The sequence below is a fragment of the Eurosta solidaginis genome, chromosome 2 (genome assembly GCF_040869045.1).
Source record: "Eurosta solidaginis isolate ZX-2024a chromosome 2, ASM4086904v1, whole genome shotgun sequence".
Lineage (NCBI taxonomy): Eukaryota > Metazoa > Arthropoda > Insecta > Diptera > Tephritidae > Eurosta > Eurosta solidaginis.
This window is the reverse complement of record NC_090320.1, coordinates 281,145,793-281,172,598: the sequence shown is the minus strand read 5'-3', so window position 1 is coordinate 281,172,598 and position 26,806 is coordinate 281,145,793. Positions and strand designations below refer to the sequence as shown.

General features: G+C 35.3%; 1 protein-coding gene and 1 non-coding gene across 2 annotated transcripts in view; both read right to left on the bottom strand.

The window, feature by feature from the left end:
* erm (earmuff) overlaps positions 1-26,806 on the bottom strand; it is a 130,648-nt gene that overhangs the window by 85,667 nt on the left and 18,175 nt on the right. The window lies entirely within an intron of this gene.
* TRNAR-UCU (transfer RNA arginine (anticodon UCU)) lies at positions 3,367-3,439 on the bottom strand. The gene has a single exon. It is a non-coding gene; the product is annotated as a tRNA-Arg (tRNA).

Sequence of the window (26,806 nt, the reverse complement as noted above, 5' to 3'; positions counted from 1 at the left end):
TGGCTATGCCGTCTGGGCCCACTGCTTTGGATGGTTTAGCGCGACCAATGGCGTCCTCAACCTCTCTAGCGGTGATGGTAATTGGTGACGCGCTGAGTTTGTGTTTATGTGCGTGTCTATTGGCTCTCCGTCTATCTTTGTCGACCGTAGGATGCATTATATATTGTCGGCAGAAAGCGCTCGCGCATTTTTTCGCATCCGACAGCACCTTATCGCCAAAGGCGATGGAAACTTTGTCTTTGTGCTTAGTCGGATTCGATAGGGACTTTACGGTGGACCAAAGTTTACCTACGCCGGTAGAGATGTTACAACCTCTTAGGTGCTCTTCCCATTTCGCCCGCTTGTGTTCGTCCACAAGCAATCTGATGCGTTGGTTTATATCCCTTATTTGGGGGTCGCCTGGATCAAGCTGTCTTATAAGGTCGCGTTCCCTCGCTAAGCTCGCGGCCTCCGCCGGGAAGTGGGGCCGGATTTCGGGAATTCTCCCGGCGGGAATGAAATGTGTCGAGGCGGATTCAATGACCTTACGGAAGGCACGCTCCCCTTGGCGAGCATCAGTCGGGATAGGGAGGGCAGCAAAGCTGCTGTCTGTTGCAGATTTATATTCTTCCCACTTTCCTTTTTTGAAGTTTATGAAAGTGCGTTTTTCGGTGACGATGAAGTCGGCGGTACGCTCGAACGAAATAAGTATGGGCAGGTGGTCGGATGCCAATGTTACCATCGGCTGCCAGTTGACGCAGTTTACGAGTTCTGCGCTTTATCTACCCCTCTGGTGTAAAATCTATAAATTGTTATAACTCAATATAAATTTTCTCCTAAATCAATAGTTTTTGGTATCTGGCACATACAGTTTATAATTAGCTTTACCTTATTTGTAATCCCGTAAGGGTCATATCGAGACCCTTCCGGGATCAATTCCAGATGGTTTTCGGGATCATTTCGGAACACCTTCAGGGATCATTTCTGTGTGGTTCTCTGGATACGTCTAGGATCGTGTCGTTGTCATTTCGGGTTTTTTTGGGACTATTCCGAGAACTTTTGGAGACCCTTTCGGGGCATTTCTGGATGGTTTTCGGGATCCGTCCACGATAGCGTGGGGGTCATTTCGTAGCTTCTTCTGGATAATTTGGAGATTATTTGGGATCCTATAAGGTTATCAGCTCATTTGGTCCTTTTTTTACTCAATTACAAAAATAAAATGCATTAGACAGAAAACAAAAATTTAAACAGATAACTTGATAAGCAGGCTAACGCGAATAGCCCATATATTTAAATTTCTCCTTGCGGACGGGGCCGCGGGTAAAGGCTAGTATAGAATAAAGGTAGAAAAAAGGTAGTAGTTGAAAAGCTATACTGCGAAGTTCGATTGGCCTGGATGGAGCAGCTAATACCAACCAATGTCGATCAGCCTGCAAGACTGCCACCCAAGCTTTAGTAGAGAAGCCCTACTGCAAGGATTGATTCGGACGAGAAACCTGAATATAGCACCTAGTACAAAGGTCGATTTGCCTGCACAACTGGAAATAGTGCCTCGAAGCCAAAGCTTGTCAGTAACTACAAGCGATTCATGGCACGAATTATGGCTCTGTGTTATTTGCGCCTAGCCCATTAGGCAGTGCCACCAAACGGAGGAGTGGGCGTGGGTGGCCAGCGCTGTACCGACGGCCTTTATAACCTCAGTTATGGATAGCCGAGAACCGCAACCATCCTGTGAATACTCGGGTTGGTACCTAGGCTTCAGGCTGGTTACCTGTCGCGCCAAACGCTCTGCCAATATCTCTGCTTGTAGAGGTTGGGAGGAAGTCCAGGCTCGACGCCGTTGTCCGTTGATTGATTGTGACTACCTTTCAACTCTCACAGCCATAGAAGATTCTTCAATTTTTATAATACTGCAACCCACGCCTTTCGACATGTAACTCGAGGATCCTCTGCATAAATTTGACCAAGTGCTGATTCCTCTGAATCAGTATCCATGGGACCTTTCTCTAAATACAAAGAAAATTACCTTCGAGCATCTTGAGCCTAAGAATATACCACTTCAATTCCTGGAAGTATAACTTCACTACCTCGGATGGAAAGAGGGAGGCGTTCGAAAGTAGACAAGCTGCTGCACGTTGAGAAAGGTGGACCACGATCCTATTTATTTGACAAAAAGGATATTAGAGCTTTCCTTCTCTCTTATTTCAATAGCGTTATCTTAATCGTTGGTACAGTAGAGTCAATGCCTTCATTCCTCTATCGAGGTAAGAAAGGTATAGAATTGTGGATTGTCCGAAATCAGCGAGCCCATAGCCCATATCACGAAACATCATCAAAAGCCGGGAAGCAACTATGTCGCCCAATATCCACCATTACACCAACATTTTGGTAACGCTGTTGGAGACGGGAGAAAAAATTACATACACTAAACCTCCGGTTCGAATGTCTTTAATGCTACAACAACTACAAGAACAACCTACCCTAACGATTCTCAATAAAGCATCCAGTGGTTTCAGTCCCTAAGAACGATGCACCTACGTAAGACGAACCATTCCAACAGATGTTCAAGACGCCATACGTCTGGCAATATTCGGCTAGTTTTACCGAATATACGTACATATTCGCTCGTACATCAGTTTTGGAAATAAAGCGTAATCAATAGCGAAGGTCGATTTATTAACCGATATCGCGCCATCGATTTTTCGATAAGATTTGGGCTCGGGAAAAAAATTTCCACTACGCATACCCAAAAAAATTATTTTCGAGCCTGCGAAATTAAATTTTTTTTACTTTTTTCGACTTTGATTTTAAGGTTTTTTTTCATGACCTACTAAAAAAAATTTTCATTTGATTGTACAATTTTCATGTATACCCTGTTGAACCTAAAAATGTTCGCGAAAAACGTTGTCGATAACAGTTTTTTTAAACGTTTTTAGCGGACATTTATACATATAAAAAATTGTTTAGTAGGTCATGAAAAAAAACCTTAAAATCAAAGTCGAAAAAAGTAAAAAAAATTTAATTTCGCAGGCTCGAAAATAATTTTTTTGGGTATGCGTAGTGGAACTTTTTTTTCCTGAGCACAAATCCTATCGGAAAATCGATGGCGCGATATCGCTTAACTTTCGTCCATATAAATCGTCCCACCCTAGTAATCAATATATAAAAATGTTCATCTGAGAAAAGTCCAAAAGATCCAAAAAAGTGTTTATAATCAGTGTATAAATATATCAACCCGTTCTAAGCATGTTGTTGTAGTAGATCACTACTTTCACCTGAATCGCTCCGACACCGCTTTGATAAAATTTCTAATTTTAACAAATTTATTTTTAAAAATATTCTTAAATAAATTGCTGGACAATGTAAAAACGCGAAGAGCAATAAACACAACCCTTGCGGGGATCGAACCCGCGACCTTTGGATTAGAAGTCCAACGCGCTATCCGCTGCGCCAAAGGGTCACTTATCGTTTGTAATGCCAGCAACGAGCACAGCAAATAAAAATCTCCTCATAGCACAAAAAAAAAATAAAACAAATAAAATTATACGCAAACAATTTGGTATAGTAACTAACAATCGGTGTTGTTGTTAAGAATAAAAACATCAAAAGAAATTTAAAAAACAAACACTAAACAATACTTCTAACAAAAACAAAAAACCAACAACCAAAAGATTAAAGAGGTGGGACACGCAAAAATTGTTGTGATATGTAAACTTGTATGTTTGTATGTTTGTGTGTGTTTAATTAAAAATAGTGTGAAAGATGCTTATTTTTGACAATTTATATATGTATATACATTAGACTGTTTCACAATTTTTTTGATGCGAACTAAAGTTAATTTTCTTTTATAGCATTTTAAAGTCAACCGAAACTTTTTTCCAAATGATTTTTTTATTTCAAGTCAAATAAAACTTTTTCCAAATCAAATAAAGTTTTTTTCAAATGAAATTAAAATTTTTCAAGTTAAATAAAACTTTTTCCCAATCAAATAAAACTCTTCAATTCAGTCAAATCTTTTTCAATTCAAATAAAACATTTTTCAAATCAAGTGAAACCTAATTCAAATCAAATGCAAATTTTTAAATCAAATGAAACCTTTTTCGAAGCAAATGAAACTTTTTTCAAGTGAACTAAACCTTAGTCCAAATCAAGTTAAACTTTCCTCAGATCAAATGAAAATTTTTGTCCAAATCAAATTCAATTTTTTTCAAATCAAATGAAACCTTTTTCAAATCAAATGAAACTTTTTTCAAGTCAAATAAAACTTTTTCCAAATCAAATAAAACATTTTTCAATTCAGTTAAATCTTTTTCAATTTAAATAAAAATTTTTCAAATCAAGTGAAACCTAATTCAAATCAAATGAAACTTTTTTCATCAACTGAAACTTTTTTCATCAAATGAAACTTTTTTCATAAAATGAAACTTTTTTCATAAAATGAAACTTTTTTCATAAAATGAAACTTTTTCAAATCAAATGTAACTTTGTTCAAGTCAAATAAGCTTTTTTCAAATCAAATTAAACTTTATTCAAATCAAATGAAACTTTTTCCATTTCAAGTAAAATTGTTTATCTTTTTTTTTAATATTGCTATTTTCTAGTGTTTTCTTTAAAGCGACACTTACGTACTTAATTTGCGCTTAACCGTTTAAACGGTTGCGGCCGTCCAACAAGGCGCGCCAGTCGATTCTTGGATTTCCCAATTGGAACACAAAGGAAACTTAAATCGTTTTCCACTTGCTCATTCCAGCGGAGTAAGGACTGAACTCTTCCTCTGCTTCCGTAGGCGGGTTCCAATAAATATACTTTCTTACCTGGAGCGTCGCTTTCATTCGCACAACATGACCCTGCCAGCGTAGCCGTTGCGTTTTAATTCGCTAGACTATGTTGATATAAGGTTCATACAGCTCCTCATTAAATCTAATTCCCAGGGCCGCCTCATCTGAATTTGTCATGGTGCATGCTTCTTCACCATATATAATAGGACGGGTACGATAAGTGATTTATAGAGCATCACTTTCATTTGCAGAGAGACGAATTTGCTTTTCAATTGCCTACCTAGTACAAAGTGGCATTTATTGGCTGAATTTCAACGCTGACGGTCTTTTTTGTGTTAATGCTGGGTCCCAAACAAACGAAGTCCTTTACAATTCCCAAGTTATGGCGGCCAACAGTGACATGGCTGTGCCGAATTTTTGCTTGATGACACCTACTTCATTTTGTCCTTATTCAGCATCAAATCCATCTTTACCGCTTCTTTTTCCACTTTGGAATAAGCAAAACTTATGGCACCGATGTTAAGGCCGAGTATATTAATATCACCAGCGTATTCCAGTAATTTCACGCTCTCATAGATAATTGTTCCAGAACGCATAAGTTCTGCAGCTTGTATTATTGTATCCAGCTTCAAATTAAATAAGTCGCACGATAGGGAGTCATCCCGTCCAAAACCTCATATAGATTCGAACGGCTCGGAAAGGTTCTTTCCAATTATGACTGAGCTGATAGTATGTAATGCACAACGAAATTTTGCCGTACACAACCGTTTAAGCTTTGCGGGTAAACCAAATCCAGACATAGCCTCATATAGGAAGCGACTTATCATGCTGTCGAAAGCGGCTTTAAAGTTGACGAAGAGGTTTGATGTGGTCATACCAAATCGTTCCCGACATGATCAGGCTAGTACGTTAATTGTGCTTGTTGTCGGAACGTACCGGATATGCATCCGGCAAAGGACCATGAAAATCGATAACACTCCCCAAGGCGTTCGGCGAGTGTCCTTATCGCTACAACAACAACAACAGCAACAACAACAACAAGGTGATGTGCGTCTATTTTTCCCCGGGTTTTTCCCAAAATTTGGCGCATACTGAAATCATGTTTCCAATCGGGACAAAATTTTATATGTGATATTTTTGACTTAGGTGAAGGAGTGAGACCGGAAAAAACGTTTATCGAACACCCTAATCTTCATATGACTTTCCATACTTTCGACCTGCAGCTCAGAGTTATTTTGAAGTGTTAGTGCACCAAGTGAAGTCACTTTTTCTATCAGAAAAGGCACTAAGTGCTTGGGGGGACATTCTCATCGCTCCAGTTGGTGCAGTTTGCTGAACTTAGATATTATGGACCCTTGCGTGGACATCGGCCGCCAGACTAAAGAAGCATAGGGAAGTGACAACTATCGTAATAATAGGATCAAATGAGAAGCGTGTTGATTTTAAAAATAGCTCAACGTTTTGCCATGAAGTCTAAGGCTGGCGGAGAAGCCGTATCCTTTAGAGAAGCATTCCACTTGCGTTTTGTCCAGGTGCAACCCCAAGGTATTTTTCTTTCAATGAAGAACTGAGGTGGTTCTAATTTGAATAGTTTATTCTCCTTGTGCAAGGCATCAAAACAGTTTGTACAAGGCTGATAAATATAACTTTGGATCACACTTATTTTTATGAACCGTCGGGCATGTAGCATGTATCATGCATCCTTCCGCTTTAGGCAACTGCATAAACTTGTGAGCATAATCCTAGGACTTCCAGTGAACTTCTTTCATCAAAAACGGCGACCCACAAGAGCTGGCATCTCCTATGGGCCACACTTAGCTCAGTTGTCGCTGCCAGCTCCAGAAAAATTTTTCTTCGATATAACTTGTGCAATACCAAGCAATGGACTTTCCACCTTGCCAAACTATCCTGATTTGGTCATATATTCAGCAATCTTGTGTGAAGCTATATTTCCGATGAAGACAGAGAATCAAAGATCTAGTGATATATGGTTTTTGTAGAAACGCACCAACGGGCTTATCTAGATTTAACATTTCTTCAGAGCTAACGAGATAAAGAATTTATATTTGAATTTGGAATCGGCTGGAATGGGGTGGGGGAGGGAGTTGGAGTGGAAATGGGTGTTAGAGTTGGAGCTGGAGTTAGACTGGGAGTTAAAGTGGGATTTGGAGTGGGATTGGGAGTGGGAGTGGGAGTAGCAGTTATATTGAGAGTGAGAGCGTCTTTTCATTTAGAACACTCAATCTTTGTTTTATTATGTGTGTAAGTATGCATTAGAATGCTCTAACACAGCTTCAGCAGATTCACAGTACGTATCTTTTCTCCTTTTCGTTATTTTGCTATCACGTCCACATCACGATAGGAAATATATCACCTCCTTCCATTGCACATAATCATAAATCATTTAATATTCATCATTACCAACTCATCATCATAGATTTTGTCAACAACCAAAACGTAAACATAATTAGCCAAAACGATTATTTAGCAATGTGTAAACGTTTTAATAACGAACAACAAAAACAATAACAAATACATACACAAATATGTACAAATAATCATAAATATGGTTGAATGAATTTCCTAAACCACAATTGGCAGATGGTATGATGATCTCCTGCCCTGCTAACAGGACGCTTCTTTCATTCCCCCAACGCAAATGCCACCGCTGGCATTCGAACTCGCATTTGAACTCTCAACATATCGTCCTATCTATTGTATTGGACGTTTACTTGTTTTATTTGTATTTGTACTTTGCTCGTCAAAGATTTATCAAAATTTTTGTTGCATTAAATGGCTTCACCTCTTAAGAGCGTAATGTACTCGGTATGGTCTTTGGATATAATATTTTGAATTCCAAGCGGTTGGTAAGCGTGTTATTGTGAGGGTATCTGCAGAAGTAGCATCAGCATTGATAATTCTCTTATTTGTTCAAAGCAAATAATGTGCAACTTTTTGTTGCAAGTTTATGTACGAACACATACGCAGTAGCCCTCCTTGCTATGATGGCCTATATACACGCACTGAGTGAATTGTTTTCGGAATATTTGAATTCTTGATTTCAATTTTGCCTGAGATTTGGGATTTAATGCAGTAGTAAAGACTTTTTCAAGGCTCAAGTACATTTTTAATTGCCAAAAAATATGAAACTTGAATCGTCAGTCCCAACGAACGCTTACACTTTTGACTTGTCCGCGTGGAAAATTAACACGTTTCAGTCTCCTACGTCTTCCACGCGAGCAGTGTTAGTCTTCAACGCGAATAACTGAAATGTGCTAGTCTACCAAGCGAACAACGGAAACGTGCTAATCTTCCACGTGAGCAACTGTGACGTGTTTGTCTTCCACGCTAGCAACTGAGACGTGTTAGTTTTCCACGCGAACAGCTGAAATCTCTTAGTCTTCCACGCGAGAAGCTGAAACGCGTTAGTTTTCCACGCCAGCAACGAATTGTACTAGTCTTCCATTGGAACTAACACATGCTAGTTTTCCTTGGAACCGACGATATACGGAAGGGAAATTACTAATTATATCGGCTGGTGAGAGGAATATCACTTTATTTAGGCTGCATTTTCAAAAACGCCCTATCTCAGAAAACTGTGGCATAAACCTTTAAGCCTTGTCATGCCTAATTATAGAAAAATTTTGAAAGTAGCATGCCCAGATTAGAAGAAAGGTTCGCCCTAAAATCTTTCGGTAGATAGTTTGCCCTTTGTGTTTAGTAGAAAGTAGTCCCGGCTGCTTTTATCAAGAAATGTCCCCGTTAGGACCCCAAAATAGACTTAAAAATTATCGAGGATTACCTCAAATTGATCATCGGAATCATTCAAAAATGATCCGAAATATTCCCCAAAACCAACAACTTTGGATGACCTCCAATAATCTCAAAATGAGCCCGAAATGTCCATGCAGACAGTCTCGAATCAATACAAAAACAATTTTTACTATTTGCCTTAAGAAATTTCCAATGGGACTCTTTAACTAATCTTCCACCTTATACTAATCGATTAAAGCTTATCAATCTTCCAACTCTTGCTAGTCGAAGGGAAATGCTTGGTGTGATATTTATGACAAAACTTTTAAATGGATCAATTTCGAGCCCATTCCTTCTGAATGAAGTGAACTTTTGCGTTCCCTCTCGGACATCGAGACACTTCAAACCTCTTCTGCTGAAACAATGTAGAACGAATTTCGAACAAAATGAACCTTTTCGGCGTTTATGCCAAGATTATAACTCTCACTCAAACACATTTGATAGCTCGGACTCCCTTTTTTCTATAAAAAAGATTGTTCTCACCTCTCTAAATTAATGTATAATACGTTTGCTTCTGTTCTCTTTAAGTATTACGCTTGGCTGATGAAATTTCTTCTGTAGCTGAGCAGTCTCAGATCGTGACGCTTGATAAACCGCTGCCCATCAAAGACTCGGCAAAATAAAAAAAAAAAAAAAAAAAGTTATTATATATATATATAAATCGATCGCGTGAACAGGATTAGCCTGGTTTCATTGGGCCACTTGAGGGCAGCGCGCTGCCACAACGTCCATTAAAAAAAAAAAAAAAAAAAAAAAAAAAAAAAAAAAAATGAGCCCGAAATAGTCCCCCAACAAATAGCCCAAAAGAATAGAAACTTGTTTTCTTTCGCTCCACTACAAATAGAAATTTTTCGTAGTTTTTATTCTGCATGTTCCCCACCCGACTATGACAAAGTAAGAATAGCAGTAACCAAATTAAAAAACCAACAAGACCGTGGACGCTGATGGATGACCTGCGGAGCTATACAAATACGTCGGTGTAGAGTTGGCGCATGCCTCAATTTCTATGAGAAAGATTAAAGTCCACTGTGAATAGGCTGATTGGACCTTCTCAGTGCGGTTTCAAACCAGTAAAATCTACCGGAATTTGCACTATGCGCCAATTCATAAAAAAAAATAGAAAAAAGAATTGACACACATTACCTGGTCGTCGATTTTAAAGCAGCCTTCGACACCACGAAACGAGCTGAGGAAGAGAAGAAGACCCATGCGTAAGGAACACAAAAGGACATGGAAGAGAAGAAAAAGAGAAAGAAACAGGGACAAAAAACTTTAATAGTATAGCATAGATATAGGAAAGATTAACGAGGAACAGAGATCAAAGAGAAATGAAATTTCAAAAGGAAAAAGGGTAAGATTATTGAAAGAGAAAGGAACGGGTAAGAGAAAGGGACAATGTGAAGAAGAGAACAAAAAGCCGAATTAAGGTGGGGCTGTAATATATGTTCTAAAGAATAACCAAGTAAGGAAGGCTAATTTCGGGTGTAACCGAACATTACATACTCAGTTGAGAGCTATGGAGACAAAATAAGGGAAAATCACCATGTAGGAAAATGAACCTAGGGTAACCCTGGAATGTGTTTGTATGACATGTGTATCAAATGAAAGGTATTAATGAGTATTTTAAAAGGGAGTGGGCCTTAGTTCTATAGGTGCACGCCTTTTCGAGATATCGCCATAAAGGTGGACCAGGGGTGACTCTAGAATTTGTGTGTACGATATGGGTATCAAATGAAAGGTGTTAATGAGTATTTTAAAAGGGAGTGGGCCTTAGTTCTATAGGTGGACGCCTTTTCGAGATATCGCCATTAAGGTGGGCCAGGGGTGACTCTAGAACTTTTGTGTACGATTTGGGTATCAAATGAAAGGTGTTAATGAGTATTTTAAAAGGGAGTATGCCTTAGTTCTATAGGTGGACGCCGTTTCCAGTTATCGTCATAAAGGTGGACCAGGGGTGACTCTAGAATCTGTTTGTACGATATGGGTATCAAATGAAAGGTGTTAATGAGTATTTTAAAAGGGAGTGGGCCTTAGTTCTATAGGTGGACGCCTTTTCGAGAAATGGCCATAAAGGTGGACCAGGGGTGACTCTAGAATTTGTTTGTACGATATGGGTATCAAATGAAAGGTGTTAATGAGTATTTTAAAAGGGAGTGGGCCTTAGTTCTATAGGTGAACGCCTTTTCGAGATGTAGCCATAAAGGTGGACCAGGGGTGACTCTAGAATTTCTTTGTACAATATGGGTATCAAATGAAAGGTGTTAATGAGTATTTTAAAAGGGAGTATGCCTTAGTTCTATAGGTGGACGCCTTTTCCAGTTATCGTCATAAAGGTGGACCAGGGGTGACTCTATAATGTGATTGTACGATATGGGTATCAAATTAAAGGTATTAATGAGGGTTTTAAAGTTGTATATGTGAAGGCGTTTTCGAGATATCGACCAAAATGTTGACCAGGGTGACCCAGAACATCATCTTTCGGGTACTGCTAATTTATTTATATATGTAATACCACGAACAGTATTGCTGACATGATTCCAAGGGTTTTTTGATTTCGCCCTGCAGAAATTTTTCATTTTCTTCTACTTAATATGGTAGGTGTCACACCCATTTTACAAAGTTTTTTTCTAAAGTTTTATTTTGCGTCAATAAACCAATCCAATTACCATATTTCATCCCTTTTTTCGTATTTGGTATAAAATTATGGCATTTTTTTTAATTTTTCGTAATATTCGAAATCGAAAAAGTAGGCGTGGTCATGGTCGGATTTCGACCAATGCAAAGTGAGTTCAGATAAATACGTGAACTGAGTTTAGTAAAGATATATCGATTTTTGCTTAAGTTATCGTGTTAACGGCCGAGCGGAAGGACAGACGGTCGACTGGGTATAAAAACTGGGCGTGGTTTCAACCGATTCCGCCCTATTTCACAGAAAACAGTTGCCGTCCTAGAATCTAAGCCCCTACAAAATTTCACATGGATTGGCAAATTTTTGTTCGACTTATGGCATTAAAAGTATCCTAGACAAATTAAATGAAAAAGGGCGGAGCCAAGCCCATTTTGAAATTTTCTTTTATTTTTGTATTTTATTGCACCATATCATTACTGGAGTTGAATTTTGACATAATTTACATATATACTGTAAAGATATTAAATTTTTTGTTAAAATTTGACTTAAAATTTTTTTTTTAAGTGGGCGTGGTCATTCTCCGATTTTGCTAATTTTTATGAAGCATACATATAGTAATAGGAGTAACGTTCCTGCCAAATTTCATCATGATATCTTCAACGACTGCCAAATGGCAGCTTGCAAAATTTTTAAATTACCTTCTTTTAAAAGTGGGCGGTGCCACGTCGCTTGTCCAAAATTTTACAAATTTTCTATTCTGCATCATAAGTTCAACTCGCCTACCAAGTTCCATCGCTTTAGCCGTCTTTGGTAATGAATTATCGCACTTTTTGTGTTTTTCGAAATTTTCGATATCGAAAAAGTGGGCGTGGTTATAGTCTGATTTCGTTCATTTTAAATAGTGATCTGAGATGAGTGCTCAGGAACCTACATACCAAATTTCATCAAGATACCTCAAAATTTACTCAAGTTATCGTGTTTACGGACGGACGGACATGGCTTAATCAAATTTTTTTTCGGTACTGATGATTTTGATATATGGAAGTCTATATCTATCTCGATTCCTTTATACCTGTACAACCAACCGTTATCCAATCAAAGTTATTATACTCTGTGAGCCCTGCTCAACTGAGTATAAAACGTTATCTCCCCCATTTACCGCTAATACTAAAAAACTTTACCAAACCGCAGGTATTCGGCATAAAAAGTTATTTAACTATTTTCTCTCCATATAAATTACAAAATAAATCACTAAATAGACGAAGGTGAGAAAACGCCCCTTGAGCTCAAATGACAAGTGAAAGGGTGCAATGTGGTCAGTTGAACAAATTGAGACATTTTAATGGATTTATACGCTACCAAAAGTGCATAGCAACATTCACATATACATATATATATTTAAATACCTGGAAGCAAAAAGTTTGTTGCTGTTTTCATTGCTGCCAAACAATTTGATTCATTTACAGGGCAAACGAAAATAACACAACAAACTTAGAGGGCATACAAACCAAGACAGCGCTAAAATCAAATTCACGACAAAATAAAAGTAATTGTGAACAATTGCAACGAGTCACGTGAGTTTTGTACTTTATTTAAATTTAACAATTTAAGGGGGGAGGGAGCATAAACAAATTTAGTTTAGAAATACTTTGGATTTGCGGAATTCATGTGCTTTTCGCTTTTTGTTGTTGTTTATTTAATTTTGATTCAAAGTGGCTATCAGCAACCTTCTTCCAAGGGAGGGCAGACGTCAGTTGTAATAAATACTCGTTGTTTAGTGCATTTGAATTTTCCTTAAAAGCGCATGTAGCCGATTGTTGAAGGCGATAATTTTGACTGAAAATAAATGGAAATCAGCAGCGAATTGAACACTTGAAAAATTGCATTCAAGTGAAACAAAAACAAAAACTATTTTAGAATACAAAATACACCATAGGGTGTTGTTGCTTGATTTTCAAGCTTGTCGAAATAGATTCGCTGATATCCTTAACCCCCTGCTGCTAATCACGATCTACATGCCTTGTGTAGCTCGCTATTTACCGAGAAAGTTCTGAAGTGTTTGCTCCTCACATCGCTATACTATTGTCGTCGTACCAGTTACGAGGTGCTTTACGAGTTTTTGATTTTGCCTGGAGATAAGAGTTGGCGTGAAGTGTAAGAGGGGGCCAATTACTTTTTACTACTTACTGTCATTTCAAAGGGAAGGGAAAGGAAAAGCGAAATGGGAAGGGGAGAGTTATAAGTAAAGGTTGGTAGTATGGGAAAGGGAAGAGGAAATGGAATGCAAAAGAGAGAAAATGGGTAGGGAAAAGATATAAGGATAGGTTGGAAGTATGGAAAAGGGGAAAGGGAAAAGGAAAGGGAGTACAAAAGAGTGAAGGAGTGTTGTGGAGGGTGAGTGAGGGGAAGGAGTAGGGAGTAGGAATTGGAATAGAAATAGGAAAAGGATTTGCAATAGAAATAGGAAGAGGAATAGGAAGAGCAATAGGAATAGGAATAGAAATACGAACAGGAATAGGAATGGGAATAGGAATAGGTATAGAAATAGAAATTGGAATATGAACAGGAATAGGAATAGTAATAGGAATAGGAATAGGAGTATGAATAGGAATAGAAATAGAAAGAGGAATAGGAATAAAAATATAAATAAAAATAGGAATAGGCATAGTGATAGGAATAGGAATAGAAATGGACATGGGAATAGAAATAGGATTAAGAATAGGAATTGGAATAGGAATAGGAATAGAAATACGAACAGGAATAGGAATAGGAATAGGAATAGAAATAGAAATAGGAATATGAACAGGAATAGCAATAGTAATAGGAATAGCAATAGGAGTATGAATAGAATTAGAATTAGAAAGAGGAATAGGAATAAAAATATAAAGAAAAATAGGAATAGGCATAGTGATAGGAATAAGAATAGAAATAGGAATAGAAATAGGATTAAGAATAAGAATTGGAATAGGAATAGAAACAGAAAGAGGAATAGGAATAGGAATAGGAATAGAAATAAAGTAAAAATAGGAATAGGCATAGGGATAGGAATAGGAAAAGGAATAGGAATAGGAATAGAAATAGGAATAGAAATAGGAATAGGAATATGAACAGGAATAGGAATAGGAATAGAAATAAGAACAGGAATAGGAATAGGAAGAGGAATAGGAATAGGAATAGGAATAGGAATATGAATAGGAATAGAAATAGGCATAGGGATAGGAATAGGAATAGGAATAGGAATAGGAACAGGAATAGGAATAGGAATAGCAATAGCAATAGGAATAGGAATAGGAATTGGAACAGAAATTGGAACAGGAATCGAAATAGCAATAGGGATAGGAATAGGAATAGAAATAGAAAGAGGAATAGGAATGGGAATAGGAATAGGAATAGGAAAAAGAATAGGAGTAGGAATAGGAATAGGAATAGGTATAGAAATAGAAATAGGAATAGGCAAAGGGATAGGAATAGGAAAAGGAATGGGAATAGGAGTAGGAATATGAGTATGAATAGGAAAAAGGAGGAAAGATATGGAAAAAGTGGAAGAGGAATGGAAAGGGTACTGGAAGCGATTTAATGGATGCGGGAGAGGAAAGGGAAACTTATAGCGAAATTTAAAGATAGCGGAGTAGGGAAAGAATAAAAAAGTAGGAGAAGAAGAGGAGGAGCAAGAGATAATGGCAGGGATACTGGCCTTTTGAAATTTTATTTACAGTTTTTGAGTAACCGGACATCAAGCAGGATAACATTTAAAAGGAATGTTGGTAACTTTTATAAAATGCATACGACTGACTTAAATATGAATTTATTAATGTATGTATGTATTAAATTATATACTTGACTGTTTACTACTAACATGGAATGGCATATTTACAAGAAAAAAAGGGCATTTTCACTTCGAACGCAAATATTTACTTAAATTGATTCTTTATTTGAATAATAACAAACAACACAAAACAAACACTTGATGAATTCAAAAGAGCGCATATACCAAAAGTAAGGTAGAACAATAAAAAAAAAATCTTACAATAAAAAGGAAATATTGGTATGAGAATTATGAGCTCTTGCGCAGCAGCACTAACCTAGGAGCACTCGGGGTTTTGTATAGTGAATGAATGCCTCAAGGGGGCTGAGGTATAAGAAAAATGCTGTAAATATACATACAAACATACATACATATGTACGTACGTTTGTTTAGTAGGTAATTTTGATAATGATTTTATTGGCACAATTGCCCGCTTAGCTGTTTGATATGACGCATGAATGCCCGAGTTGCGAACTGTGAGCTTGTAAACGGTGTGAATTTCGAATTGCGGTATAAAGGTAGATCTTATAAATGTTTTCAACTGTATACACATACATATATAGGTAAATACTCGTATGCATTGATCGATGTACTCGCATATTTAACAAATTTTAAGACCTTTTCTTACTTGAGACTTATAAAATCATAAAAAAAATTAAGTATTGAATGAAGTCGTCCCGCAAAAGTGGCAGCTGCAAATGCCCACTCGACGCTCAGTGTTTAGCTCGACAGGATAGCAACAATAACAACTACGTACATACATATGTATTTACATTCAATGTTTAACTACTACAAATAATAGCGAATTGCATGAAAGCGACAGCCCAACGTCGGGCTTAGGGGTACTGGAAAGCACAACGCAAAAAAAAGGAGCAAACAAACTGTGTAAACGCCAATTACAAGCAATAAACAAAAGTTACAAAACAGTAATACATACGCAATACAGAATTACCCACCAGAAAGTTGTCGTCTTATATTAGGCGAGAATCATTAGATCAAGCGGTTTATAAGTAAATAGAACAAGTAAGAACCGAGGCCGAATACTTCATACCTTTCATGAATGGGGCTGAACAATAATCTTATCCCAGTCGCAATATCTAAATAATCGGCTGTATAATATATGAAATATACCCCTGCCAACCATGGCTACCCACTTTTTGTCATTTTCACCACGAATACCAACTCCAACGCACATTATGAAAACTTTTTTTTTTGTTATTTCCAAAGCAAAACAAAACTATGTTACTCTTCCTTCTACAATGAGTGCAAATGAAACAAGATGATTTTAAATGTATCCAAAAAATGACAAACCAAACAGCTGTTAAAAATGAATTCGTAATCATAAAATCTGAGGTAAAACATGTTAAAAGTGTTGCTAAATTTTTGGTAAAACTTGGAAACTTATAATATATTATATTCCGACAAAAGTAATTGTTTTTATATTTTTCAGGTATGCTTCATTAAAAGTATTCGATTAAGCATACATTTAGCTTTTGCCCTGCTCCAAAACATGATGACGACACAAATGGATTGTGAATGACAAGAAATGTTTGCATATTCATCCCTACTTTTTCCTTGCAGAGCTGCAGCAAAGAAAATGGTTTGCCTATCCACACAAGTTTGATCTAAGAAGGTAGGGGTTAGGTCCTGGAATATACATTAAATTCCACCCAGCCTGCCGGACCTTTGTAAAAGTGTATGACGTTGCTTAATCCTAGCTCTTATGCGAACGTTGAATTTTACAAGTACGTGGAATATATTGGAGATCGGGGTTGCTGGATTTTTGAGTTTGTTGTACATATAAGAATGGAAAGGTAAAGACGCTGCTGGGCACAAGAAACCAGACCATACGGGGGAGTATTCAAGTTATATTAGTTAATTTTTCGACACACGCAACAGAAGAACTCTTCTGAATCGGCAAATAGTTCAACAACAGCCTGGACTGGAAGAGTAAATAATACCACATTCCTGGATGGAGGGGCTACAGAAACATATTTTGTTTTATTTTATTTTTATTTTATTTTATTATATTTTTTAATTTTATTTTATTTTAGATTTATTTTATTTTATTTTATTTTCTTTTATTTTATTTTACTTTATTCAATTTTGTTTTCTTTTATTTTATTTTATTATATATATATATGTACTTAATTTTTTATTTTTATTTATTTTATTTTATTTTATTTTACTTTTAATTTAATTTAATTTTATTTGATTTCAATTTACATTATTTTATGTTATTTAATTTTATTTCATTTTACTTTGTTTTATTTTATACTATTTCATCTTATTTTGCTTTATTTTATTTTATTTAATTTAATTTTATTATATTTTATATTATGTTATTTTGTTTTATTTTAATATCTTTTATTTTATTTTGATTTGTTTTATTTTATTTAAATTTCCATATTTTTCTTTTATCTTATTTTAATTTACATTATTTTATTTTATTTAACTTTATTTTATTATGTTTATGTTATTTTGTTTTATTTAAATTTTTTTATTTTATTATATTTTATGTTATTTTGTTTTATTTTATTTAATTTTAATTTATTTTATTTTATTTTATTTTGGTTTATTTTATTTTAATGTATTTTATTTTACTTTTTATTTAATTTAATTTTATTTTATTTCAAATTACATTATCTTATTTTATTTTATTTTAATTTGATTTCATTTGTTCAATTTCCTTATACCGTTACTATTTTATTTTTAATAAAATAAATTTATTAATTTTTGTATTTGCCATGGAATAATTATTATAGTAAATTTATTTTTAATTATAAGTTCCTTTGTCTAAATCATATATGTAATAATCCTATATTGCTAAAAAATGCTAGGTACGTTCCCAAACATCAGAGTGCCGATATATTGCTGTTTAAACGTGTTTGTTTTTGTATTCAATAATCTAATATACCTAAATTTAAATTTCTTCTTGTCACACTTATGCTGCTACAATCACAAATATTTTATAGGCTGCACAGTGTTTCGTGTAGAACAAGCTAGCTGGACAAAAACAAGAAAAGTGTAATGAGAAATGAAAGAAAACAAACAAAATAACGGGATTTTTGATTTTTTTGATATTTTTGCTCATATATATTGAGTAATTGAAGTAAGAAGGCAGGAGTGGCCGTAAAATGCATTGATTAATTTGCAAAATTCTTGTTGAATATTAAGATTCATATTTCTTTTAAGTGAACACTTTTACATAATTTTTTTGATGGATTCTAAGTTCGAAGGTAAGTAAAATTTTTTAATAGTAATTCTTTCACAATTAGAGTATTTTCAAAATATTTAACATTCCGTTATTAAGAAGAAAAGGTATTTTTCCCTATATTTTTAACTTTAGGGACAAAAAAGTTACATACATCCGCGGACATCCGGGCTTAATTTTACATATGTTATAGTCGCAAGTATTCTTTAATAGTCGAAAGAAAAAACCATTGCGAATTCTTTGCACATCTATTTTACATTTTTTTTTTTTAGATTTAATTATCTCTACATATCAAATAGGATGTATGTACGTACCAGCTCCGACGAGATATTTGAACCTTTAAAGCTGATCCACAAACGGCAAACCAATTCCCTGGTACAGGGAACAAACACGTAGCCATAAAACATACAAAAATAAACGCGCAAGGTCCACAAGAGCATACCAAAAGCAAAAAGGCGAAGATCATTGACTTCAACCTGCCACAACCTACCGCACCAATCAACAAGGCATAAAAACATGTACATACAATGGATTGATGAAGATAAACCAAAACCAGGTTTCGGCAATACCAATGACGGCAACACTGCTCGTAGGTTTTTCGAAAATTCTGAGGCTAGTGCTGAGATTACGGGATTGGATGTAACGCTCATCAAAAGATTCGACACTCTCCTTCGCGCATTAGCATCTGGGTACAATACAAATATCCAAAGATTTCAAAAATTTGCGGTCGAGACTAAAAAACTATATATAGATCTCTATCCATGGTTTAATATGCCTGTTACAGTTCATAAATTCTTAGTGCATAGTACTGATATTATAAAATCAGCAATTTTACCTATTGGTCAACTTTCCGAGGAAGCACAGGAAGCCCGTAACAAAGATTTGAGACGATTCAGGGATTATAACACACAAAAGCAGACGCGTGAAGCCACGAATAGAGATCTTATGAATATGTTGCTTATAACATCGGATCCTTTAGTTAACAGTTTTAGGGAGATACCTAAGAAAAAATTTAAAAGTTTGACTTCAGAAGTCTTAAATTTACTGTCCCCCGATAATGTTGAGGAGTCAATAAATACCCCAGTTGTTTCCAGCTTTCACAGTAGTATTGCTGATGTTCTTGACTATTCCACAAGTGACTCATCCAATGAAAGTGATGATAGCGAATAATAACGTAATTATAAAAGATAACCTACCCTATAACTTTTTGTTGGATCAGGTTTTATTCAATTTAAATCTATTGTCTTTTCTACTTTGTATGATACTTTACTTTTAAGTTTTTGTAATAAGTAATTTTCACATAATTAATTTAATTATTTACATTGTTATTATTGTTATTGTAATTCATTTTTACATTCCTGATGGTACTATAAAATAATTCTGTAAAAATTGTAGTGCCAGGATAAATACTCAAATAAATACAAAATATGTATGTACATATGTACAGTTACTCACATAAATAAGTAGACACCGCTTTTTGGAGAATTCTTACAATTTTCGCTTTCGCAAATTTATTTTAACTAATTTGCCATAAGAAAATTTTTCACGATCTATAACAAAAACTAAATTATATTTAAAAACGACGAATTTTCATAAAAAATTTTAATTTTTTTTCCGAATTTTTAGAATTTTTTAGAGTATTGAGATTTGTGTTCCATTCAATTTAAGTACAATAAAGTAATATTCTTAAGTCCTTTAAACTTTTTTGGATGTATGTCACTTATTCACATGAGTTACTGTATATGAAATAAGCAAATGTATGCATATGAAGTAAATTTTTGGAAAAAAAAAGAACATATGGCTGAAAAAAATGACGTAGTTGTAATAAATTACTGCATGTGAAACGGGAAATCTCATAAAATAATTTTGTCCAGCTAGCTTGTTCTACACGAAACACTGTGGGCTGTCTTGTTTTGATTTCGAATTCAAAACCCATTGCGATCATTATCTATTAGCAATATGGTAGTATTACATATATGGTCTAGATGTATATTGGATATATGCCAAAGTTTTTGAAATATTTTATTTGTTGTATATTGAAATTTTTTATTAAAAATAAATATTTAATAAAAGGTATTAAAATTATTTTGGTTATTTTGATAATGTGGCAGCCCTGCCTTGCTGTCACTCCCCCGAAAGTATGCAATTTTTTTATTAGAGGAGTGAAGCTATACGCTTTCCCATATGTTGCTTTTGAATAAGTGTGATAAGGATGGGAAATCACATGTACACGAAAAACGTATTTCACACTGGATAATATAGGCACCTAAATATACCCGCCCACCAAATTTTTATCAAGATATCTCAAAAATTGATGGACTAGTTTGCATACAAACAGACAGAAGAACATGGCTAAATCAACGCAGCTCTTCATCATGATCATTTCGGTATACTTATGGGTGGGACTGTCTATTTTCCTTTACGGACTTACAATTTTGAGATTCGGGACTAACTCAATACGCCATTTCATTTTCATGAAAGGTATAAAAAGGAAGTTTGTAAGGCCTCCGAACGGAGAAGTGCCAGTTATTCCCTCGACAATTAATAGGGTTTAATTGATATGAGTGCAATCAGACACCAAATCAATTAATGGATAATGGATACGAACGAAATCGGAAAAATATTTTCGGAAAATAAATAAAGGGAAAAAATATAACGTGTAACGAAACGAAAACTAAATCTAAACAACATGAAGGAGAAGAAGAAGAGGGAGAGAAAACATCAAAAATATTATGACGATAAGGATGTAGATTATTATAACGGAGGAGCGGGATAGAAAGAAAAAGAAAGGAAACGAAGAATGGAGAGAAGATGAAAGATTAAGTGGATAAAAACCTGTAACGAAACAGGAACAGTGACCAAAAAACCGGGTCTGAAACCGGAAAAACTAGAGAAACTGGGACAAATAGCGGAACCGAAATCCTAACAGAGACTGAAACCGAATCCAGAGCCGAAACCAGAATTAAACTGTTATGAGACCGAAACTGGAGCTAACTTTCTCTGAGAAACAAGTGTACGTGCACAGGCCAGGCTTTATTTAAAGCTAAGATTACACCTTGTTTTAAGGGTATTCAATCAGCGGAGTTATTTGTGCTTCCGGCGTATTCTATTAATTTAAAATCACTTTAATTTACAATCAACGATGCTCTGCTTATTTCTTTGTAATCAAATTTAGTTCCTTTTTTGTGATTGTAAAATTTATAATTTACAATCAACAATTGATATCAAATTTATTTTATTGTTATTGTTATTGTAGAATTTGCAATCTAAAATCAATGCACATTCAAATATTGCAATTAAATTAATTTTTTTAAGTAATTGTAAATATTACAATTTACAATCAACGTGATTGCAAGGAATTTAGAAAGGCAATTATATACGATGATTGCAATCGTCCAGTATGCAATCATTGCTATGCATACTTGCAATTATTTAGGCTTCAGATACACTATATAGGCGTACCAAAATTATTGCTTTTTGATATTGTTTGCAATAACAATTTTTGTAAAATAAATGATTGTGGCCGAGACGTGCTTGCAATCAATGCTTATAGCGGAAAAGTGATTGCAATCGCATGCATGCAAATTGTTTTAGATCGTAATATTTATTTAATCAATGATTGTACAATCGACGATTGTAACAAATCTCGATTGCGATCAAATGCTCACAAGTGATTTAGTTTGCAATTTAAATGAAAAAATAAAAAATATAGTAACATATGATTAAAATTTAATTTTACCTCAATAGTTATTGTATTTTGTGATTACAATCAAATTGGATTGAAATACTTTTATTTATAATCGCTTACACTATTTTATATTGGGCACGTATATATGTAAAAACAACATGTGCATTTATGGATTTTGTGAGAACATGTTATATACCATGTAATATGTATGTATGTATATATCTTAATTTAAAAATAAGAGACTTTGAAAAAACAGAGCAACGCGGCAGGCGTTACACCCCTTCCTAAAATTATTTGCAATAATTATATAGTGGCGCTATTGTTTTTGTAAAAAAAGAGCGCATGCGGCGGCAATTTAATTGCGGGTTTTCATTTGAGTTGCACTAACAACAAATCTATGTTTTGAAGCCTATAAAAATAAGTTCACATATTTATTGAAGTGAACTTTTTTTCCAGAAAAAAAAAATACATGAAAGTTCTTCTGTTTTATCTGGTTTTCGGGGTCTTTATATTGAAAAAGTCCTGCACCTACACAAATTATCCAAAGGTTAAAAGTTTAGTTTAAGGCCTCTAAACCTGACGAAAAATATACGCTTTCATAAAGGAAAGCACAAGATTAAAATTGAAAACTCATCGGTTATCTCTTCGCAGCTACAACAGATATCTTTATACAAGTTCATAATGGCTTATAATAGAAAAGCTATCGATTTGTTATCAAATAAATAAATCAAAATGTTGCCGATGTGTTATCGAAAAAATATTGAGTCGCTATAGAAAAGTTGTCGATAAGCTATCGAAAAAATATCGATTTTTTATCGAGAGGTTACTTTTTAACAAAAAATATCGATTTTTTATCGAAAAAATATGTTTAACAGCGAGTAGCTATCGATAACTTAAGAATCGATAACATCGATTTGTTTTGCTTGCAAAATATTCGTATTTTGTGTGAAACCGTAACCTGCAGCACGCGTATTTAACAGTATGCTAAGTGCCGTTTTTAGATAACTCTTTAAATTGAAAATATCGATTTCGCAATTTATTATTTGCTATTTCTGGTTGAAAGTGAAGTACGACTAACTACAGCTATATCTAGTTGGCAATTTAGAAGAACAAACCGATAACAAATAAGCAAGGAATTATCAAATTCGAATTTTGACTACTTTCCTCTCTGCATTTGGATATGTTTAACTGTTATTGTTTCTTTTTATCGCATTTCCGGCACTTTCGAGTCAACTTTTGGTTTCTTTGTATCTGTTTTTCAGCTTCTCTTAGACGCGGGCCTACGCCTGCAGTATCCTCATTCTACACATCCCTAGCATTATGGTACATATCTAATTAGTTATCATAGCGATTGCAATTTTTTTCGTATTTGCGCTGCCATTTGTTGTTGCAATATTTTTAATAATCATCACCATCTCATATTCCCTCCAGCCAAGTCATCACTATCGCTTGCTGTGCACTTGAAAAACAAAAAAACGCGCAGCAAATAAGGCAACCAAAAAGCAACAAAAAAATGAACTCTATAAGTACTATATTAAATGAATAAAAAAAAAGCTGCAAAAATGGCTCTCTTGAGCAGTAGGAAAAAATATTCCAATTTTAGGCTGACTTCACTAATACAAACGCAGTTAAGTATACACATATGTATGTATGCATTGTCTGTGTATATAAATGATTAAGCATGCTTACAGGCACCCTACTTATTTCATTGACCCTGTAACTGTAACAAGTCCTCGCAGGGGTCCATCCGGATGCGGGCACATCGACGGGGTGTATGTGCTTAAAGCAACCCCTTCTTTATACATATGTATGTATGTTGTATGTTTGTATCTCACCATTGCGACACCCAACTGTTTCATAAATCTGTGGCTGCTATAGCAATGCAATGTCAGCGCTGATACCAACGCTCTGTAGCTTGTGGGTCATTCGAAATTGAGATTGTATAAATTTTGTTTCCAACCTCGTTTTGTAGCACATTAACGGTCCAATTGCCGTAGGCCAAAATGGTTGCCTTCGTACTTAAATGTTTGTGAGCGTGTGTGTGTGTGCATATGTTTGTCTGCACTTTGTCCTTGTATGCGCATCCCTGCACTGAGCACCCATCACCCTGTAGCCTTCGCATCATCTAAAGCTGCGCATAATATGAACAGCGCTGCTAGATGAGAGAATGGCTAAAGCGGCTGCTGTCATTACTTCGATATTCACTGGCTTAAGGCCTTAAAAAAAATGAATATGTCGATAAAAAATTAAATACCTAATATAAATAACAACAATTTGTATTAAATAAAATTTGCTTTTGTGCAACATACACGTTTTACCAACATACATCTTTATTAGGCGTGCGGGTTGTTATTATACCTTTCATGAACATGAAATGGTATATTAACTTTGGCCCGATGTTTGTAACGTTGAAAAATATAGAAGATAGACTCACCGTTAAGTATACCGAATTGATCAGGGCGACGAACTGAATTGATATAGCAATGTCCGTCTGTCCGTCCGTCCGTCTGTCCGTCCGTCTGTCTGTTTGAACGCAAACTAGTCCCTCAAATTTTGAGATATCTCAATGAAATTTGGTACAAGGATGTATTTTTGTATTATATTAGACATTTGTCGGATCCAGTAGGAACGGACCACATAACATTCCTACCGCAATTTAGAAAGTATAAACGTGAAACTCAGTGATATATATTCTAATATAGCATAGAAGATATCCTGAAAAAATCACTTTGATCGGAGCTATATATAGTTATATCTCATACAACCGATCGTTCAGATAGAAAGATTTTTGGCCATTTCTCCCTTAATTTAAAAAGTATAAACGTGAAACTCGGTGATATATATTCTAATATATCATAGAAGATTTTCTGAAAAAATTACTTTGATCGAAGCTATATATAGTATATATCCCATACAACCGATCGTTTAGATAGAAAGATTTTTGGCAATTTCTCCCTTAATTTCCAATATAAAAACGTTAAACTTGGTGATATTTATTCGAATATATCATAGAAGATTTCCTGTAAAAATCATTTCTATCGGAGCTATATATAATATATATCCTATACAACCGATCGTTCATATAAGGGGGTTTTTTGTCATTTTTTATTTTATATTTATCGTAAAAATCGTTTAAGTATGCACTGTTCACTATATATTTCTTATCTTATACATCCGATTATTTGGAGATTACGAACAGGATATGATTATTGTTCAGCCCCATTCATGAAAGGTATGAAGTTTTCGAAACAGCCGAAGACAGTCCCGTCCTTACTTGTTTTTCCTTGTTTTCTGGAACTGTAGCATACAAACAGGCGGTAAAAGGCTATGATGGATGATCTCAATGATTAGCATAAATGGGTGAATTTTGTTGTTTTTGTAAGGGGATGTTAGAGTAATTGGCGCTGGTGTTATTAAAAACACTGAAGCTTATGAAATGAACATTTACCACTGATCTCAGTTCCACAATAGAACATAAATATGCATACATACATATGTATGTGTTAGGGATGCCACGAAGCCACTTAAAAAAATTCTCAAGGACCAATAAACTAAAAAAATACTGACACATCACGTAAGTAATAATATGGAGTCGCAAAGTACGAAAATAAAAAAAAAAAATTAAAAATAGGCGTTGCGCTGCCCCTTATTTAGGTAAACACTCTGTAATACTATTGACGCCATAAGTTGAACAAAAATCGACCAATCCTAACGAAATTTGGTATAAAAATTATTTTTAAACAAAAAGCATAAAAGTTTAATAGAATATTGGAAATTAGGCACGGCACCGCTCACATTAAGCAGAAGAAAATTGAAAAGCTTTGCAAGCTGTAAATCATTGCAGATATCATGTTGAATTTTGGCATTAAGGTTGCCCTTGCTGTTATACATGATAACATGAAAAGCTTCTCAGTGGCAATTCAACTGCTTGGCAGATGCCGTCCAAAGTTCGCATAAAACATGTAAGTCGTGACCCGCCAATTTGTATGAAAAGTTAAAAGGATGACGACACAAATTGGAAGAGAAGACCGGCCTAGATCCGACATAAATCAGAAGCCTTTGGTATAAGTTTACAATTTCGCAGAATCACTATTCTTGGTATTATATCTAGATCTGAGGAAAAATCGCTAACGTCAACGTAATGTTTTTGTTTGCTTTAACCATTAGGTTAGGTTGGGTGGTAGCTTCCCTGATAGGAGAAGCTCACTTGGACAACATGAAGGTCCGTTGTGATACCACATATAAAAAACTAAAATAACGATGACGTAGATATAACTACTTAGAGAATCGTTGGGTAGCAACGATAAAGTTCCGAATGATCCCGATCTCAACGTTGGATAGCTCCTCGGAAGATGCAAGTGAGTTGCGACCGAAATACTTTCGCCTAGTTCTGGCAAAAGCTGGGCAATCAAGCATAAAGTGATTTGGTGATTCCACTTCATCATCCTCATACAGCTGCAGCAGGAGGGAGTTTACAATATATTGAGACGTACCGAATGGATACCCATGGGACTGTGCCCTCTCAAAACCCCAATGACCATTGATAGGTGAGCCTTAGTGAACCCAATTATTTCAGCAGAGCTCCTGCCATCCACTTTCGGCCAGAAAGATCTTGCTACCCTGCAAGATGTAGTGTCCGTCCAACGTTTGCTGAGCTGACTCAAGGCTCAGCTATGGAAGAGAAATCCACAGGTGGCTAGCGGAATCCCGAAATCCCCGAGTAATCTACGCTGGCACTAGGAAGCTTTCCCACGTATGCAAAAAGTAGCCGAAGCGCATACGGTAACGCAACACTCAACCTAATAAGTTCATCGCCGTTCAGATGTTGCCTTCGCACTTTAAATACGTTAACAGCGTCAGATGCAACTGATACACTCCTTGCGTTGATGTCATTCGTCTG